The 14606-nt window shown below is 39.9% G+C and overlaps 1 protein-coding gene across 3 annotated transcripts in view; it reads right to left on the reverse strand.

The window, feature by feature from the left end:
• Positions 1–5372, reverse strand: part of CCSER1 (coiled-coil serine rich protein 1) — a 724562-nt gene extending 719190 nt beyond the window's left edge. For all 3 annotated transcript variants that reach the window (XM_074589583.1, XM_074589580.1, XM_074589582.1), the window contains exon 1: positions 4669–5372. The gene's annotated coding sequence lies outside the window, so the exon portion shown is untranslated. The remainder of the gene's footprint in view (positions 1–4668) is intronic.
• Between the last annotated feature and the right edge of the window lie 9234 nt (positions 5373–14606).

A 14606-nucleotide genomic window follows, 5' to 3' on the forward strand; every position in this document is an offset into this window, starting at 1 on the left:
ATCTAAGCATGTGATAAACCAAAAATTTCCTTAATACAGTTCTTTCAGTAGCAGACAGTATTCAATGTTGAAAAGAAGCATAAAAAAAGTCACCCTGAGCCTGACTGCACTGCTGGGTAGAATTACACAGGGCCGCTATGGATCTACACAGAGAAAGCTTTAAATCATTTTCATGTCCTGTAGCTCTAGATCCACTCCCCAAGTCCGTGCTCTTCACGTGGCTGTCACAGCACTGACTCAGACTGGAGGACACGGGGAACTTCAGTGTTGTACCTCCTCTGCCTGCTTTCAGAGAGGTCAATAGCACATGAAATAGTGTAGTGACAATATGACATACGGCAGCGTCTGCATGACACAAATGGGATTTCGCATCCCGTTCTCCAGGGACAAACACCAAATATCTTAAAAATACCCGTCATCCTGTCTGAGTTGTCAAATACTCACTGATGAACAGGGTTGCATAACAATAATAAAAATCCATTTGCCAGATGAGGCCCAGGGATAGTGAAGTGTTTCAACTAGGCAACGCATTTAAGTCATCCTTTCTGAAAGGCAAAACAAATTTCAGAGTTTCTTATGATGCCTCTAGTTCCTGAGCTCAGGAAAGGCTCCTGCATTTGCTGAAGTCATCTCACATGATACTTTTTCCTAAGTATTGCTCCATCTTGAGTTCAGATAATCAGTTCTTACAAGCTTTTACTGACCACAGTAGACAACTCCACCTTTCTGACAACTGTTTTAACTAAAATAGGAAACTGCATTTAATTCTGCTCCAAGAGTGCAACCTGGTGGTTCCCTTCACATATCAAAGAGCAAAATGTTACCTTTAGTATTTTAAGTTCACTACTTAAGAGGAGTTATTATAAATATCTCGTATGAACTCACGTACTTTACTAGATTGGGTGTTAAAATCTAATCTAGAAATGGCTATATTAAAAGTAGCTTTTGCTTGAGCAAAGTCTTCTCTTTTAAAAAGATATCGAGATCTAAGGATGTCAAATGAAGGAAAATCCATTTTTTCCCCCCAGGCGTTTTTATTCCAATGGTTAATTGCTCTTAAAAGTAAATATTAAAATTAATAATTAGCTTTCTGGATTACTCATAATAATTTGACCCTTATACTACTCAATTTTCATGTTGCTTTTAATAAGCAATAGGCACCAGGCTGGGGAGGGGAAACAATCTATGTTTTCTGCAGTAGGAGGGGGACGGAAATGAGAAAATGCCAGGAAAACACAGATCCACCACCAAATGGCAAAATTTTCACAATGTGAAAGCCTAGAAAGCTCCACTGGGCTCACCAGTTGCACCAATTAAGACTGGTTGATAACCAGATTTTATTTTTAATGCTTAAATCTTTCTGTATTAACTTATTCAAATTTCTGCAACAAATAAAATAGCTGAACAGAGTCTAAAAAAAGGCTTGCACCTTTTCCATCCATAGTTTTGTAACTTGCAGAAAGACTCTCCCAAGCATCACTTAAATTCATTCCAGGTCAAAGTTTTACATTTAGATCAGCAAAGAACTCTTGTTCCAATATTCAGAATCCAATTGCTCACACAAGATACATTCATAGCCATAATTCAAGTCATCTTACAGAGCTCTGAAAATGCAAATTAAATCTTGAGAGATGTGACTTCACAGGCTTGAAATCTTGTGCTATTGAGCAGTAATTCACTCTCTCCAGCTGTCCTATATAATTAAGCCATACGCCACTGTAGAACCTGAAGGCTGTAGAGAGGTTGAAAACAACATTTACCTCCCTACAGCAAGAAGCCAGTGGAGGAGTGGGGAAGGGATGAGCAGCTTTGTCACTTATGGAACAGAGGTATCTGCGATAATTAACAGTTGGATATTCTCCAGCTTGAGCAGTCTTTCACAGGCCAGTGATTAAAGAAAAATTTAAAAATCATGGGTTTTCACAGGTTTCTATTTGCATATGCTCTTATCATTAGAAGCATGTTATAGTATGTTTTTGCTAGAATACAGACAAATGCATGACATTTTCAAAACAGGAATAATATTTTAGCAGAAGCATCAGTGGTAGATGCAGAGCTGTTCCGGGTGTGGCTTGCTTGCCTTTTCCAAACGAGCAGGAAATGGCAAGTTCAGTCCCACCAAATTAGTGGCATGTTCATTTTTGGCATCTCAGAGTGAGATGACATAGCAGAAAAGTTAAGGTACTTTGATATCAATTGATAGATGAGTTCAGGTTTAAATCCAGATTAGTAAAAGCAGTTACTTTCTAGCACTTTTTTCCTTTTTTTTTGGCAGCTACAGAAAAGAATATATTTTCCTATATTAGCCTAACAGATCACTAGTACAGTCAGATGTTTGATACTCAGTTTTATCAACTGTTTATCACCTGAAAGAAGAACTTTGATTATTAGAGCCAACATCTTCAAAGTTCCCAGCCACCTGGTAGGAAAGTCTCATGTTTACTGCTTGACTCCTACCTGAACTCCCTTCTAGCCTCCAGAAAGGCAACCTGGCAGCAGCAACAGCCTGTGTCCCTAACTTATATTCCCTGTGCTCTCTGAGGAGGCAGAGAGGTGGGTTTGCTGACACCGGTAACCCCTTGAATTCATGTGGCTGGCCCTTGATTTTCAGAAACGGGGAAGTAATCATTCCCTGGGTACATCTCATGATATATTGGTTTATTTTTTGTTTCTGACTGTGGATCCACAGGCTTCAATGAAATGAATACAATAAAACAACTGGCCTTTTTTTAACTCTATCATTCCTCCCCCCCCCCCACCCCCAATGAAGTTGCCATTTCCTGAAATCAATGGGACCAAGTAATTATACCAACATGTGCATATTTAATTATGTAGAAAACAACCACCATAGATTTGTTTGGCTGAAGAAACACTTCTGTGGAAAGTAGATTGTAGCACACCAAGTAGGAGTGGATGATATCACATACAGTAAGTTTCCCAGAACTTATAGACTAGTTAGTATTTTTTTAAAGAGTTCAGAAACTAAAATTGAAGTCACTAGAAAAAGTAAGTCCCAGTTCGCCTGCCTAGTATGGTTTAGTGCACCCCTAGCCCTGGGCACCAATGATAAGGGGGCTGCTACAAGACAGCAATACAGTAATTCTGAGGTCTGAGAAGCCCTTGGCAGAGTATAGGAAGACATGCACTGCAACACCATATTTGCTGACTCCTTGGACGTCACATACCCTTGGAAAAAAAAAAAAAAAAGGAAAAAAAGAAAGAAGTTTCTATCTTCCTGTAAACAGTAACACAGAAGAACTGGTTTCTTGTGTTCTGTACATTCTCTTTTTGCCTTAGCAGTAAGTAATATTTGTACAGTATCTCTGGAGAAATAATCTTGAAAGAGAACCATAACTTCCTAAAAAAAAAGTAAGAATAGATACCAGTGACCCCTTCATTATTAGAAATGGAATCTACTAAATAAGAATTTCTGTCACTATCATGCAATACACATAACTTAGCAGAAAACACACCTTTTCACCCTAGGTGGAATATATGCATTTAATTCACTTAATTTCTAGGAATATCGAGTTTCATTACCTAGAACCATCCATCTTCAATAAATTTTGACAGGTGGAAGCACTGCACATCCAAAATAAAGAACAGCAAAAAGAAAGTTTTAGAAAGATCTAGTGGATGTCCTCTTGTCATCAGTTTTCTGCAAACATGTCTGCAGAAAGCAATATGTTTTAGACTTCATCATACACTACATACCCCATGGGGAGGGAAGAAAACCAAGCACGAAAGGGAAAGGAAATCCATCAAGACCCTGAATACCAGGATAACTCTTTTGCAGGAAGGAATAATGGGTTCAGTAAGGAGATCCTGGGGCACAGAGCCTTGCTTGAATATCACGTATAGTGATGCATACAAATAAATACAAGAATCTATATGTATATACATCCTACACAGCAAACATATTTCGTATAGGTACATAACTGAATTCAAGAATAGCAGGCTTTTAATTCCTTTGGATTGTGGGGTATGAGAACAGTCAAAATACTTGTGATCCAAAACATGTGAATTCACAACAACTTTGTCTACTGAATATTTGTTTGGTGAACAAGTGCTTTGAGTAAGGTGATGGCACACGCACAAAGTGCTTCTTTTTCTAGATCTAGCCATTCAAATCTACAATATCTATATTAATAGTATTAACTTCACGGGAAAGACTTTGTAATTGCTTCTGCAGAGAAAGGAGCTTAGGCAGATCTTAATGCACGGCTGTTCTCTAAGCCGACTTTCCAATACTTAGATTTATCTGCTATATTTCAAAAGCAGTTTATAGAGACAGGATGTTTAAGGGGCAACACTTTTCACTACATCTTTCTTCTAGTTTTCTTCTGTATTCTCATTTTAGTCCCCCTAGATAAGAATGCATTTTAGTTTCACATTCCCTTAATTAGCTATTATCATAATAACTAGAATATTATGGATCAAGTTGAGACACTAGTGCAAAGTTTCACATCTCCCAACTGTACCAATTTGACAATTAGACAGAATATAAGCACAAGCCTACACAGCATCTGCACAAACACTCCAGACCAAGACCAGTTTTACACAGATAATGAAATGAAAGCAGAAAGTGTCTTTAAGAGAGAGCAACTATTTTCTTTAGTCATTTTGCTGCAAGTTACAACACAGTCCACATAAAACAGGGGAACTCACCATCTCTTCCTTGCTCCCTTTCTGTTTAACTAAAGAAGGCGTTTTCTTTTCATCACTCATTAGATTTACCTCCGTGCTGCTGCTTCAGCCCTTCAAGGTGTATCAGGAGCCCTCCGAGGGCACTGAGGCAATGCACTTGGCTACTTACACTTGTACTTTCTAGATGCTGAGACCAGTTGTAGGAGCCTCTTCCCAGCTCTCTCACATCTCCTTCTTAGGTCTTGCTTGCACAGGTACATATGGGCAGAAGCAAGGTCTGCTCTGACTACCCCATCACACAGCAGATGGAAGACACCTGTCCTGTGCAGCCGTTAAGAAGCAATTAAGAAAAGCAAGATCTCTTTCAGCTGGCATATACTGTTGGTAAAAGACTCATGATGTAGCCATGTGTTTTGCTGGTAAAGATGGCAATAAAAACATTAGAGCCCCTTGAAGAATCAACAATAAAACTCAATTTTCATTAAAAACAATACAAAAGAAAAAAAAATCTCATTATAAATTGGAATTTAACTGATGACCTGACTTTTCCCAGGCACTACAAACAGAAAAATTGTGCCATATTTCTTCCAGGACTGATTATTCTGTTTCCTTTCACCTGAGATATGTTACAGCTCTTAACTAGCACAGGACTATAAATGCCAGAACCAGTCCACTTAGCCAAACCTTTTCTCCACAAAATAAATGGAAGGAGTAGTACAGCTACACCTGCTGAGAGAGATGAAAATAATGAGCCTTTTATTGTCCTCATTTGGTCAGGCCACAGTAGCCCTCAAGTGATAAAATAAGAGTTAGCCCTAAAGCAAGCCCCAAAGGCTTCTTCTCACCTGAAGCAGGACCCTGTTTAAATCTCTCAGCTGAACTGATTTACAGCACTCAGGCCTTGTTTTGTTAGAGAGCAGGGATAGCTACTCAGCTGTGGCCATTTTTAGCTTATTTCAGGAACAAAATGAGTTTTTTGCCCTCAAGTTGAATTTAACAAACACATTTGCTGTAAAATAGAAAAGGTGGAGAATTTTTCTGTAAAAGATAAAAGTTTTCAGACCATTTAAAATGGATATAACATGTCCATTCATTCCATTCACAAAAGATGGTTAAATAAGCTGAAAGTGGGAGTCTTTATCCTGCATAGAAGACATGTTTGATGTTGGACAACACTTTTATCCTTAATTTTTGTCTGAACTTTTGAACAAGTGCCTTTTTTTAAAGGGGTGAATACTAAGACCAAAATAGGAATCGGTAAGAGGGAAAGGAATCAGAAGTTACAGAAAAGTTGGGGGGGGGTGAGGGCTGAAATCTCATTACGCTAATACCTGGGTGTATTGCAAAAATTAATTAATTTTCATTGCGCTCTTTGTGAGATGAGGGGATGATAGTATCTCTGTTATACAGCAAAGGAACTGAAGCACAGACAGCAGCAAAATAACCCACTTTCATTACGAGGATCCCATTTGACGAATGTAGCACATGATTTTTCAGAGCACACGGTGTTACATAGCACTTAGTGTAGTTAAAGCCCAGCCTTTACACACTAATTTCTCTAACAAAAAAATCAGTACAACACGATCAATCAGCTCTTGTAAACAGTGTGCTCAGAACTTTCTCATGCCAGAATATGAATTAAGAGTTAATAGCAGAGGGCTTTGCCTTATTCTTAAAAATTAAAATTGTAAGAATCCCCACTTTGTTTCTGTAATACCTAAGATTATGAAGCACTTAGTAAGACAAATCATTGTAAGAAGAGACAGAAACTTTTGCGGATAAAATAGTCTGTATGTGAATTAGCGCTGAGTGGTCTGTTTTCAGTGTTGGCTAGCCTTTATTTCCTGAGATCTGTATCTGATGTTAATGATACAACAGGAGCTAATTAGTGAATAGTCGAGTGTGTACTAGAGAAATCCTACCTTTTTTCCCCCACTTTTCAACTTAAAACACACGGCCATTCCCTGCTAATTGCACTGTATGGATTACTGAAGTGCCAATGTAAGCTGCATGAAAAAGATAACACTAAACTGGGAGATGAGTGAAAAGGATCTGACCTTCTTAGTCAAGGTCATTGATAGTGTAATTATTCTGATAAACTAGGCATAATGATCTCACGTGCTATCAAGACACCCAGGCTATTTAGTCCGGCAAAAACACACTGCATTTTCCAGTATATAATCCATGCATGTGCTTCTAAAACATGGATCATAGGTTAAAGCTGCTCCTGCTGATCTGCCTGAGCACAGGACGGTGTGCTGGGATGGTGCTGCCAATGGAAGAAAGAAAGGTATTGGAGAGGGTCGGTGCATGCAAGACTGCTCTGGACATCCCTTCCACCGGACAAGCAAAAGCAGGGGGATCCAGGTCTGAATTTCTCGGCTCTAGGCAGGAACTTTTCCACTGTCTCCCTTTCACAGAGCTGTGGGAGATGAGGGATATGAGCGGTGCAGCAGAGCAACTTCAGCCTCTGCTGCTAAAGAGCCCAATGTCAGCATATAAGCTCTGTGAAGCACCATCAGACTCCCCAGAGAGGACGCACCAGCAGCAGGACCAGGCTTCAGCTGCTGAGATACTTCCCAGGACAGGACCAAAGATGAGGAGGAGACACCTCAGAGCCCCCGCCAGAAATCCTTGCTAAATCAATCCCCTTGTCTTCCATGGATTCTCACTATACTGTCCCACCACCTCGAGTGCAAACTTCATCCAAAATAAAAGAACTAGAGAGAAATCGCCTGCTCTGTGCAACTGGCCTGTGTTTGCAGAATCTGATTAAATGAGCCCACATGGGTTTGTTGTGGGGTGTAAAGTTCAGAGGGAATTGCTCCCACTTCCCCAACAAACACTGAGTTGAAAGAAAGCTCAGCCCTCGTAATAATCCCTGAATTTAAAAAAAGCCTTAATCTTTATTCACAAGGAAATCACTTATGCATGCGCGGTTGACAGGACAAAATGCGAAGTTTCATTGAACTTCAGGCTGGCTGCACTTTTTTCTTTTTCATTCCTTAGGCTCTACAAATAAATTTCAACATATCCAGGAAGAAAGAGTGTTATATCATGTGGGTTCCCATAAAAGCAAGGCAAAAATTTTCAGCATGTAGAAAACACATCTAGCACGTGACTAAGACACTTAAGCAGCATAACACAAAATATCGCAGTGCTTGCAAGGACCCGTATTTAACACATGACCAACCACCGTGGACTGGTCTGTGTGACTGGCAGGAAATTATGTACCCGCCGCCCTGGGACGTCTATCCCCATTGAACAAAAGCAGCTGGGGAAAGGGCTGGGCTGCTCCTGGAGACGCAGCCAGCCAGCACGCAAAAAGCTTCAGAAAGAATCAGCCCTCCGGGGGCATAAGGAGCTGAAAGCGGACCTGTGCCTGTGTGGAGAAACAATGCGGAAAAGAAATAACTCCTTAGTATTAAGATTAAATGAGAAGAATTTAATTCCAGCAAACAAAAGCAGTGATTCACATTCCTGAAGTTCTACCAGGTCAGATGATTGGTACAGGTAGACTGTAGATGACTCATCTACAAGATCAGATGTCTTTTGGGCTCCTGTTTATGCTGCAGCAATGCCAAAATATGCATTTATTTGATAGGAACAATGTCTTTCTAACCTCAGAAGGAAATACAGTTTCCCATTACAGATATCAAAATTATATGCTGGTCTGTGACTTGTTCTGAGTATTCGCTGCTCAGTAATGTAATATCACATGCTCAGTATCCTCTGGGCTGGGGTAAGTGTTTGTGCTGTCACACTTTGTCTTCTGATCAGTGTGTCTTCTCTGCTTTTGTTCGCTTGTTCACAAGTGTAACATATCCCTAGGTAAAGCAACAGAGATTTAAATAAAATAGTCATAAAACCCATCACACTGTAGTGGAGTGTTTTTCCCTCTGTGCCTTTGCATTTATTTCATAATCTTACCAGCAAAGTCTATAGTTGCTCATAGTGCTTTCACACATGCACAGAAGTGCAGAAGATGCATAAAATACCTAAGTTGATGGACAGACATTTACAATGGAGGATAACAGAAAACATGCCTCCCTATTACACCAGAGCTCCTAAATAATATTTTTCTTCCGTTACAGATGGTTTTGTTCTTTGTGAAACCACTGAGGCTGGTTTAAGAGTTGAGACTCGATAGCTGACACAAAACACTGGAGTGACATTTCTATCTTATTCCCAGACCTAGTTCACCATGAGTCTGAGGCAAGAAAAGTCCAACATGCACTGTGAAACAGTGAGATTTGGGAAAATAATCTCGGTGACCATTTAATTTTCACTTAACTGTAGCCCCAAAAGACAAGATGGAACATGTGTTTTTCCCTTGGTGACCTAGCCGCTTTAATCCGTGGCTACAGTCTACCAGCTATTCTTTTCAAACCCAGGATATTTGTTCTTTGACTCTGAAATAACATATTCTCTCATCTGATTTCACACAGGCACATCCTTTCTTCTTGATGTCAGGTCAAGAAAGGAGCTAACTACACTCTACACAATGGAAGTCTCTGAATTGCTATGTAAGCTGTTAGGAAAATTAATGTATTCGAGCCTCTGCAAACCTCCTTCTTCCTTAATCCTCATTTCGGGGTTGGCAAATCTTCTTTTCCTTGGTGACTCTACCTCGCCCATGGAATATGTATCTTTAATTACATTTTTGCTATACATAATCCAAGCCATCCAATGTCATATATGTGACAACACAGAAAATGGCTTTGTAGCTCGGATGGCAGCTGGGCTGAAGGAAGGCTGTCAACAATACAAAGAAATACTGTGTGTTGTTTTCTACATTTTGAAAGATTCAAGGGTTGTAGGTAAAAACAAAACAAAAAATCTGAAGTGTTTCAGATTTCACTAGTTTCGCATAGTTATGTTTACTTGATAATGAAAAAAAAAGCAGCAAAAAAGACGTCAAATTTGCTGCGAAACCTGCCTTAAAAATTATATTCACTTTCTCTCTAGATTTCTAAAAATCACTTTTCTTCTGCTTTGCTTCTCAGACAGAAAGCTTTCCCTGCAAAAGAAACACCTTTTGCTATGTGTCTGCACAGCATACTTCACAAGGTCCACAGCAGCTGGGATCTTTCAGTGCTTTGAAAAAAAAACTGTTAAAAACTATTGCTTTAACAGGAAAAACACACTCCGTAGGCTTTCATGCGGCAATCATCCACCAGGACTAATTTGAATATATGAGCACACAAATGGCTTCTGAGGGCTGCAACAGTAATCAAAGGAATTGCCTGGGTTGGATAGGGAACCAAAAGCAACGATGTACGCTACGTGGTGGACCACCGCCCACACAGGCCGAGGATGATCTTTGAAAGTTGCTTTTACGGCTGCTAAGATGATGAAAGACTGCGGTCCCAGATGAGATAACATTTCTGGAGTATCACTTGGGAGCAAGCAGCATCTGGATTTACCTTGTCATTTGGCTCATACTATTATCCTCCTTCAAGCGAGTCCGGGGTGCCTTGAATTTTTTGAGAGTGTACCGTGCTCTGCCTTGCAATAATTACATAATTACTGTACACGGTCATTTAAACATCATCCCCTTTGGAGGTGTTGCAAGTTGGACAGAAAGAAAAATCAAGATATTCCTAATAAGTAATCACTTTCAAAACGATTAGCCAAAATGCTTTTAAAAGCAAAAGCCTGCTACAAGTATGTTAGCCGTGCCAGGCATTTTCAGAGCTGCCTTGGGTCCTATATGCCATTAAAACATTTGATGGGAGGTGCCTTAAATATGGTCTTCCTATTATACTGTCTGTTGCTGTATTTCTGCCCTAGATAATTAAGCAAGGAATTTCCTTTTTTTTCCCCTGTCTTTACTAAATTAGACTCCGCTCACATTAATCTGCTCCATATGGTCATTAGCTGAGTTATATTTTATATGCAGGATAATAAAATGGGTTTTATTGTAGACATCCCACAATTCCAGATGTGGCTGTGTGGTCATGGGTTGAAAAAGTCAATTCCCCTCTCTGCCCCCACTTCATTCCCGTGTCAGATATTGCTTCTGAGTGGCCAAGTAATATGCCAATACGGTCTGACAGAGGGCACAGAAGAATGCACACCATAAATGCCAAATTAATAGAACTGGTGGTTTTCTCTGATGAAAAAACCTGTAAGCTTATTTTCAGCTACGGGGAAGCAAATACAACACAAGTGAACAATAGTTATGGATGGAAGGATTACAAATTTCTCAATTCCAAACAAATTATCTTAATTAGACAAGTCTTTCTTCTCCCTTCATCTCTCCTTTTTTTTTCTGCAATGATTTTGCTCAACAATGAATACTATGCTCTGTCTGCTACAGAGTAATGAAAAAGAACAGCTGTGTCTCTATGTTTCCACAGCAATCAAAGAAAAAAGCAAATAGTCATATTTTTCTTTTTTCTATTTTTTTTTTCCTTTTACAATCATGCACTTCTGATACAAGTGGTGGTTTTTAGGCATTTAGCCCAGTGGATGTCAAGAATGCTGCAGTGATTAAATATTATCTTGTCACATCTATTTAGAAGCAATACATAACTCAAAAAAATCTAGGTCATGATAGCTTATTAGCCACCCATCTAAACTGGCAAGAAGCGGTAACTTACATAAGACTAAGACCCGTGCTGGAGATGATAGAAAGTCAAAGAGAGACGGGGGAGTTGTTAATGATAGGTCTGGGAGGAAATCTTGTACTTGCAAATAGAGGCTCCTCTTGTCCAGTGCAGTGTCCCAGCTGGCATGTGAGTGGGACTTTAAAAAAAAGAGAATGAAAGGGGAAAAAAAATCACAATGAGAGGATTAAGCAAATAATGATCCTGTTATAAGCAGCATGCAGCCATGTCATGGTTTATGGTACTCTCCAGAAAAATTAAGAGAGCAAGACACATTTCTGACAAGTGACAACAGAGAGTGGGAGCTCTGGGTTAAGGCCTTTCATCTTTCATATGGACAGTTCCTCCAAAACTGACTGTTTTTCTACGGAGTATATACAATAAGATTTTCTCTGTATGGTTGAGGTCTATTGACAAGACTATACAAAACAAAATTATTGTCTGATCCTGATGGATATAATGTGTTGAATAGCATACTTCATTATAAGACTTAATTTGCAAGCAATGGGAGCTGGAAGTATATTCCCCATGAAAACTAATGTCCATGCATTAATGAGCTGTCTGTATAATCTAGATTACCTACCAGCCATGGTAGTCTGTGAATGATGAATACAAGTATTACAGAAATATCAGCTTCATATCAGCTTCAAACTTGGGAACGGGCTATTATTTATTTTGTGCATCTTTTCTTCGCACCATCCTTGCGTTCAAGGAGTTGAGTGGGCAGTTGTTGCAGTGAAAGTAGGGCCAATGAACTTTTAAGTGTCTCTGGTCTTATTTCCAGCTATCAGTATGGAAAAAAAAAAAGAGAGAGTACGGTAGGGAGAAGGTTACCATATTGCCTATGTCTTTTTCAAGATGTACAGATTTACAAAGAAAATGCTGGATGACTCCTTGTTCTCCACAATCAACATACCCACAGATCAAGTAAATCTGTGCTTGCCAATGCCTTCCTGGGAATGGGCTTCTGCAATGAGATGCCAGCTAGAAATCAATGTAGAATTCCCTACATCAGTTTAGGCTTTCTATCTATATCATTTCTATACAATCTTTCTATATATATCATTAATTCCAAACTCCAAGTTAAATTTTTACCTCATGTTTGCCAAAGCCTCTTCTGGTCTTTCCTCAGCTTAAGTTATGATCTAACACGTTTGTGAAAGTGTACTCCTGCGCCTGAAAAGCCTGGGTCTATATGGAGGTACAGCATCGGCTGGAGCCAAGGACTGTAAGCTCTGCCTTCTTATTTAGTTGCATAGCACTTCACACATGTTTTGGCTTTTTGGGGTCTTGCCATAGAAAAGTATTAATGAACAAAGAAAAATACAGCAGAAAGTAGAGTAAGTGCTTTGGAATGAGTAAATTCCTATTTTCTTTTTACAAGAGTTAAAGGAATCAGCGTTTGCCTACTTGGCTTTTAGCCAGTAATTTGACTGAGAGTAACTCTCTGGATAAAAACAACACTCAGAAATCTTTGCCAGTGATACATATTTAAGTAGCAGAGGCTGACACAGATCCAGCTGATACAGCTGTATGCTTGCGGCTTTTTTCCCCATTTCAGTTGTGGGGGGTTGTCTTACTTTGCTCTTTTGTGATTTGTTCTTCTCCAGCTACCAATTTTAGAGATTGGGAGGTTTTAACATGATGAGGGCTCTAGGGAAATAAGCAACAGAATTGCTTTTGCCATTTCTTTTGGGACTACTTCTGTGTTTTTACTCTAATCCTAGTGTTTTGGTCGCGTAAATAGAGATTACGTGAAAGAATAGAAAAGATGTTAAGCTACAGAATTTCCTCCCTCTTGTGAACACAGACTGGCAGCACCTTGGCTGGAAATATTTCAGATGTAGGAGGTCAGGGGAGGGTAAAGGAAATCTCTTTTGAGTGATGTAGGCTGGGCTCCTTTTTTGGATTTCAGTCTGATCATTCAGGTTAACAGCAAAGAATTATCAGCAGCGAAGGGCGCAATCTGGGGGGGATGGGTTTAGCAGCTGCAGTTCTGCACCATGTGCGTTATGCAGCACCCATCACCAGTATTCAGTAAAAACACATTGGAAGACAAAAACTCAACCATGCACTTAACAGAAAGGGTGTGTGAAATTACAGGGTATGGGAAGACAGAACCTTGTACCTGCTTGTCCGTGCGGTGGCAGAGCTGAAGTAAGAGAGCAGGCTCTCCAGCTGTGGCTCCATCAGTAACAAAACTAATGAAACCTTCCTGTCACTTTGAAGCCAATGGCAGTTTTCCAGTTCTACTTGAACAAGAAGGGGGCGTTTCATAGAAGAAACTTGTGAAGCAACATATCACAGGTGGCTGGCTAAAAACTTGCACGTACCACTGCTTCACCTTCACAGAGAGCTGAAAGGAAGAGAAAGACAAAGTTGGGAGGGGAAAAAAGAACAGAGCAGAAAATAACCAGCAGTGGACAGGAGAAGGTGGAGAAAGGAAAAGATGCGTAATGAGTTATTGCTAGCTAACAAAGCTAAGGTTGATAATAAAAGCCTGTTTAATGGAACAGGCATAAAAGAAGAACCAGGGAAAAGCAGGTCCATTGATAGATGAGGGGGATAATCAAATTAACAAGAATTTTATAATGGCAGGGTTAATGAACTGTTATCTTATATCAGTCAGTCAGAAGATAAAAAAGGTGAAGAGGTATGAGGGATTATGCATTAATGAAGACCTAGATAATAGGGAAGAAACAGTTGACTGAAGTAATGGAATAATACCGTGAAATTTTTAGGAGGAGATTTTAGTTAAGAGATAGGAATAACAGAAGTGTGTCAAAATCTCCATCATTGCTCAAATTCAAGCTACAAAGTGTTCAGTAAAGCTAAGCAAAATTGCTGCTGTGAGAGGGCCTGATTCAAAGGCTGATGGAGATACCAGTGTCCATTAGCAGCGAGAGACCGGTTCCTTGCCTTCAGCAGGTTTGGATTCAGACCTGAGCGGGTGAGTAGGTCATGTGGAGTCCTACAAGGTGGAGACACCTCGGGACTCTGTCCAGAAAAGCACTTCAAAGGGCAACAAAATTTTAAATACATAAGTTGCTTTCTTATCTGCCGTATGACTGAAGTTGCTCGTGGTTAAGCATGTGCTTTGCTCAACCTGAGCCTGGTTGCTCTGCAGTTTTCAGGACTGACCCCATCTGAATTTGGTATTTCCATCTTCCCAAGCTTTGTAGTCCAAACTTGCTGGTAGCAGGTGCACGGGAGCCCCTGTGTTCTGCAATAGGTCTTTCCCAAAAGGGAAGGTGTGAACTAGATCCATAAATACGGTATTAGGAGAGAAGAATTCAAATGAGGGCTATTTGTTTTGCAGAGGATTTATCCTTTTTTTTCTCCCCCTGT

The sequence above is a fragment of the Larus michahellis genome, chromosome 5 (genome assembly GCF_964199755.1).
Source record: "Larus michahellis chromosome 5, bLarMic1.1, whole genome shotgun sequence".
Classification (NCBI taxonomy): Eukaryota; Metazoa; Chordata; class Aves; order Charadriiformes; family Laridae; genus Larus; species Larus michahellis.